The following is a 6,731-nucleotide window of genomic DNA, read 5'->3' on the forward strand; positions in this document are numbered from 1 at the left end:
CATTCAGTTGTCCTGGAGTTGAGGGTGGAGGGCAGAGAGATAGAGTTGGGTGTCATCCGCATACATGTGGAAGTTGACCTCATGTCTGTGGATGATGTCACCAAGAGGGAGCATGTAGAGGCCAAACAGGAGGCGACCGAGGACAGAGCCACGTTGGTGCAGAGTTCCAGATGATCTACCTTTTGTGTGAAAAAGTGCTTCTTCATTTCATTCCTAAGTGGCCTGGCTCTAATTTTAAGCACTCAAAGCACCCCACTGGACTATACCCCCACCAGTAGGGTGCTTTGAGACGTCTCGAAGACATGATAAAGCTCTGTGTCAAGTACAAGGATTATTATTATTATTATAGAGGAAATAGTTTCTTTGCAGATACCCCACCAAATCTCTTTATCAGCTCAATCAGATCACCCCTCAACCTGCTAAACTCAAGGGAATACAGACCAGGTTTATACAACCTGTCCTCATAATTTAACCTTTTAAGCCCTGGTATTAAGTCTGGGAGAACTGAACAGAGATCAAGTAGTCACAAAATATGAAAGATGCTCATCAGCATTATTGTACAGAAATGTACGAGTCAGGAGTCATTAGAGTATGGAACACAAATCATGACAGAAATTGAAATGAATTAGAGGAAGATGGAATGTATTCTGGCTAGAATCGTTGTTTTAATTGTTTTAAATAACTTGTTGCTTTCATAATGCTCAAGTGCAAAGCATACTGCATTTCAGATTTACTATTTGAAAAAAACATAGTTTCATTTCCTCATGCTATTTGGGGAAATAATTTGAGCGTAACTGAAATGCGTACGGACACAAGTGTTTTTGTCAGTGACAAAGTTTTAGGTCAACTAGAAAATAAGAAGGTTTTTAAAAAGTTTCAAAGTCAAGTCTCTCAGCCAGGAACATTCCCCAGGGATAAACTTCTTAGAAAATATAGATCAATGGCATGATGACATCATCGGACCTGCTCAGTTATAAACATGGAAAATATTGCTTGAATGACTATTAATAATGTCAGCAAAGTCTGTTGAAAGGACACAATTTTGTTGAAAAAAGATTGCTTGGAAAATGCTATTCAAGGCTTTCCAGAGAGTGTTTTCACATTTTCCATAACAAACAAACAAGTGACATTTCAGTAGATAAGTAACTATGTAACCGTACACAGCATTGTCACACACAGGAAAATACAGTATAGTAGTAAGAACACAGGGAAAGAACAAACCAGATACAAAATAAAACCAGTCTGTATGGGGGAAGAAAATGTATGAATTGAAGTGGGGGGGTGATCATTCTGATGGAAATTGGGAAGGGGGGAATTTGGTCATAAGGGAAACAGTTTTACTACCTACTTAGCTAGTCTAAAGGTAGATGAGCAGAGAAACAGCAGAGGGCTGAAAATAGCCAAACAGGTCTCTAATTATTTTTGCCAAGAGGCACACTGACCTTGATACACCAGGCTTAGCAATTGTATTGTGTCACGAGTAGAAGCAAACTGACATCCATCTATTTTTTCCAAGAAAAGAAAATCTAGTTATAAATTGCCAATCCTGGCAGGGCGAAATGTTGGGCAAGCTTCCTTACTCCACACGCCTGTTTTCCTAGCAGTATGTAGGAACCTGGTTGCTAGTCGATTGGCGGATCGCTTTTCCGGGGGTAATAATTCCTTAAAAAAAATTGGTCACTTCAATCCTTGACTGTTTGTGGGAAACTGCTGTGCGCAATTGTCTGCCATGTTTCACCCACAACATATGCAGACGCTTCACTTTACAGTATATTCCGTGAAGCGTTTTGACACATCTCAAAGACGTGATAAGGCACTATATCAAATGCAAGGATTATTATGATTATTATTATGCCCAAATCCCAAACCTCTCATTCTTTACAGGATCTTTAACAAGAACGGTCAGCAAATGGCCTATTGGGATGTCCTCCTGACGTGAACGGCGCTGTACAAACGTAATGTGCTGTTGTTGGAACGTAAATTTCAGGGACTGGGAGAGAAAGTAGTAATGGGGATGGGAGGCGGCGTGGGGGGGGGGGGGGGGGGGGGGGGGCATTGGGGTGGAAGGTAGGGAAGCCTTAAATGAAACAAATTCAATATTTTACCCATTGAGGTTATTGCTCCCTATAAACGCGTGTGGGGTCGTGGCGGTGGTGGGGGGCAGAGAAACTATCATCGTTCAAAACAAAAATGATCAGAAGGCTTCGCTTTATAACGTTCCAGATTTCATAACATCACACTTGCCATGATCCGGATTGGCACAATTTCCTGCGACATGTGCCTGACATTGCCTTGCCCGGTTGGTGCGAGGCACAAACAAAGCCGCAAAGAACACAATCCCAACAATTCTCAAAGTCATCGGAAAAAGGGAATATCAGACCTTCAGACCCAACAGACCCTCAAACTCCCGTTAAAGCCATCAGCGGATGGAGGGAAAGAAAACAGTTACAACCATCACAAAACACAGCAGGTTTGACACCGAAAACAGACCGTACACACATTCACTTCTACCTTCTTTCTTCCTCTTTTTTTTCTCAAAAAGAAAACAAAGACAAACAATCCACCTGGAAACTGAAATCCGGTACAACGTCTCTCCGCGGAGCTCACTCTTTTGGGAAATGCAGCTCTAAGTATTGCAGAGCTGTGACCCAGAGTGTAAAACGTTGTAACCAGTAAGTATGAACGACCATTTAGGACTGACCGCAGGAGGAGAGGGAAGGACCAGAGCAAAAAGCATGACATTCACAACAAGTCCTGCTTTGCTTTTTTTTCTCTCTCTCTCTCCCTCTCCTCTCCCTCTCTCTCTCTCCTCTCCCTCTCTCTCTCTCCTCTCTCTCTCTCCCTCTCCTCTCTCTCTCCCTCTCCCTCTCTCCCTCTCTCCCTCCTCTCCCTCTCCTCTCTCCCTCTCCCTCCTCTCCCTCTCTCTCCCTCTCCTCTCCCTCTCTCTTCTCTCTCCTCTCTCTCTCCCTCTCCTCTCCCCTCTCTCTCTCTCCTCTCCTCTCCCTCTCTCTTCTCTCTCCTCTCCCTCTCTCTCTCTCTCCTCTCCCTCTCTCTTCTCTCTCCTCTCTCTTCTCTCTCCTCTCCCTCTCTCTCTCTCTCTCCCTCTCCTCTCCCTCTCTCTCTCTCTCTCTCTCCTCTCCTCTCTCTCCTCTCCCTCTCTCTTCTCTCTCCTCTCTCCTCTCCCTCTCTTCTCTCTCCTCTCCCCTCCCTCACCCTCTCTCTCTCTCCTCTCCCCTCTCTCTCTCCTCTCCCTCTCCCTCTCTCCCTCTCCTCTCCCTCTCTCCTCTCTCTCTCTCTCTGTTTTTCTTTAATCTCTTTTTTTTTCAAAAAAAAAGACAAGTAACTTTAACTGGTGTTTTGGAGTGAAGTCCTGGCAAAGCAATGCTGAGTGAGTGAGTGAGTGAGTGAGTGACTTACCCTCTGCTGACCAGTGTGTGTAAGCCATGGCAGTGCAGACTGAGTGTGTGGCTCTCTCTCTCCCTCTCTGTCTCTCTCACTGAGTGACTGAGTGACGGGCAGCACAGACCCGCCCCCCCCCCCCACACACACACACACAGTCACTCACAGAGCACTTCCGGGTTGTCAGAGCCTCCGCCGGGCATCGCTTCAGCTCCTGCCCCACCTCCCGAGGATCCTGTCCCGCACTGTGCTGCACTGTACTGCCCTACCCTACCCTGCACTACACTGCCCTGCACTACACTGCACTACACTGCACTACACCGCCCTACACTGTACTGCCCTGCACTACACTGCCCTACACTGTACTGCCCTGCACTACACTGCACTGCCCTACACTACACTGCACTGCCCTGCACTACACTGCACTGTACTGCCCTACACTACACTGCACTGCCCTACACTACACTGCACTGTACTGCCCTGCACTACACTGTACTGCCCTGCACTACACTGTACTGCTCTGCACTACACTGCACTGCCCTACACTACACTGCACTGTACTGCCCTGCACTACACTACACTGCACTGTACTGCCCTGCACTGCACTGCCCTGCACTACCCTGCACTGCACTGCCCTGCTCTACCCTACACTGCACTGTACTGCCCTGCACTACACTGCACTGCACTACACTGTACTACCCTACCCTGCACTACACTGCACTGCACTACACTGTACTACCCTACCCTGCACTACACTGCACTGTACTGCCCTGTACTACATTGCACTACACTGCACTGTACTGCCCTGCACTACCCAACACTGCCCTGCACTGCCCTGCACTATACTACCGTAGCACTTCACTGCCCTGCACTACCCTGGGTTGCACTGCCCTACACTGCCCTGCCCTGCACTGCCTGGCTTACACTGCCCTGCACTACACTGCCCTGTGCTCAGCACTCACTCACTCACTCACTCACTGTCACTCATGCTATCACTCACTCTCACTCACTCTGTCACTCACTCTGTCACTCATGCTATCACTCTCACTCACTCTGTCACTCACTCTGTCACTCATGCTATCACTCTCACTCACTCTGTCACTCATGCTATCACTCACTCTCACTCTCATTCTCTCGCTGTCATTCTCTCACTGTCACTCACTCCGTCGCTCCCTCCGTCCGTCCCTCACTCCCTTCTTCACTCTCACTCCATCACTCACTGTCACACACACTGTCACTCTCACTCACTGTCACTCACTCTGTCACACCCACTCACTCTCACTCACTCTGAACTCAGTCACTCATTCACTCTTGTCATTCTTTCTTTCACTGTCATTCTCTCACTGACACTCACTCACTGTCACGCACTCCATCTCACTCTGTCACACACTCATTCTGTCACTCATTCACTCTCTCACTGTCACTCACTCCAAAACATTGCCAGACTCCACCACTGGCTCACCCCTCAGGCTGCTGAAACCCTCACCCACGCATTCGTCACCTCAAGGCTCGATTACGGGAATTCCCTCCTCATCGGCCTTCCCAACTCTTCCCTTCACAAGCTGCAGATCATCCAAAACTCTGCAGTTCGTGTACTCTCACGCACCAGGCTCCGTGTCCCCATCACTCCCACCCTCGCCCGACTCCACTGGCTCTCCATCCCCCAGAGGATTGAGTTCAAGATCCTCGTCATCACCTTTAAGGCCGTCCATAGCCTTGCCCCCTCCTACCTCTCTGACCTGCTGACTCCCTACCAACCTGCCCACTCCCTCCGGTCATCAGGCTCTGGTTTGCTCCATGTCTCCTGCCCAACCCGCCCTACCATCGGTGTCCGGGCTTTCAGCCTCTCTGCCCCCACACTCTGGAACTCCATCCCACGGTCCCTTCGCCTCACTTCCTCCCTTGCCTCCTTCAAGGCCGGTCTCAAGACCCTTCTCTTCGACCGTACCTTTGGTTTCCCTCCCAACTCTCTGCCTTCCCTCATCCCTACACCACCCCTCCCCATGCTCGGGCCCCGACATCTGACTATTCAGCGCTTTTGGATGTCCTCCTGACGTGAAAGGCGCTCTATAAATGTAATTTTGTTGTTGTTGTTGTCACTCATTCTGTCACTCACTCACTGTCACTCTGTAAGTAAGTTTTCTTACTCCACACGCCTAATAATAATCCCTCAAATAAAACAATAAATTGGTCATTTTCAATCCACGACTGTTTGTGGGACACTGCTGTGCGCAATTGGCTGCCGTGTTTTGCCCACAAATATACGGTCAATTCACTTTACAACATATTCTGTGAAGCGTTTTAAGACGTCTAGAAGACATGAAAAGTGCTATATCAAATGCAAGGATTATTATTATTACACTTAGACCGTCCCTCCAGCTGCACCAATATTTCCAAATTGGGAATAATCTTAAGCCTCCCCTCCCTTTACCCCACACAGAGTAGTTTGCACATTAATGCATTTTGCCCACAAAACACAGATTCAATTCACTTTACAGTGTATCCTGTGAAGCATTTTGAGACGTCTTGAAGACATGATAAGATGCTATATCAAATGCAAGGTTTATTTTTATTATTATTAAAATACACAGGCAATCCACGTTACAGTATATCCTGTGAAACGCTTTGATAAATCTCAGTGAGGATTATTACATATTAACAAGGACCAAAGTTCCACCTGATCTTTAGATCATGTTTTGTCTCAAAATTTGAAAGTCCTGCAGAACTGCGGGCAAAATTGCCAATTCAGTCTTAATTTGGAAGCTGGTTCATTTCAACAACTGGGGAAAAACAACTTCAAAATTAAGATTGCCAATTGGGCATGTTCTTGTTATACTGTTCATGAAAAAATTGCTTTGGGCGGGTGCCTAATTTTTCATTTTGTTTTTATTGAACCTGCACTGCCCTGCCCCCTTCCTCCTTGAAGACCTTTTCTTACAGTTTCAAAAACACTGGCTACTCTGCTACCCATAGGAGGCCATGCATAGTATTGGGCTACTTAGGGGCTAGTATTTGCTTGACTTTAGGCTACAAATGTATTTTCATTTCTGGCCACCTTGGCTGGCACTCTGGTCCTCAATCAGTCAGTCTCTCACTTGATCTGTGACCCCTCTCATTTCTGCTCTGTCAGGAGCTTTCTCTGTTTTTCTTTGATTTACCCCACTTCCCCTTCCCACACACAGGATGTAAATTTGCACATGGTCTTTAGATCATTTTTATCTCAAAATGTTGAAGTCTGCGGAATTGCGGGTAAAATTTTCAATTCAGTCTTGGAAACCGGTTCATTTAAAGAACTGGAGAAAACCGACTTCAAAATTAGACTTGTAAATTAA

The 6,731-nt window shown here is 46.8% G+C and overlaps 1 protein-coding gene across 2 annotated transcripts in view; it reads right to left on the reverse strand.

The window, feature by feature from the left end:
* klhl8 (kelch-like family member 8) overlaps positions 1-3,483 on the reverse strand; it is a 28,821-nt gene extending 25,338 nt beyond the window's left edge. Inside the window, exons 1-2 of one of the 2 annotated variants that reach the window (XM_042340242.1) lie at positions 3,418-3,477; positions 1,443-1,502 (exon numbers count right to left, since the gene is read on the reverse strand). The gene's annotated coding sequence lies outside the window, so the exon portion shown is untranslated. Of the gene's footprint in view, positions 1-1,442; positions 1,503-3,417 lie in introns of both variants that reach the window. The other variant, XM_007896932.2, reaches the window with a different exon arrangement.
* Between the last annotated feature and the right edge of the window lie 3,248 nt (positions 3,484-6,731).

Source organism: Callorhinchus milii, unplaced genomic scaffold, assembly GCF_018977255.1.
Source record: "Callorhinchus milii isolate IMCB2004 unplaced genomic scaffold, IMCB_Cmil_1.0 Scaffold1, whole genome shotgun sequence".
NCBI classification, from domain to species: domain Eukaryota; kingdom Metazoa; phylum Chordata; class Chondrichthyes; order Chimaeriformes; family Callorhinchidae; genus Callorhinchus; species Callorhinchus milii.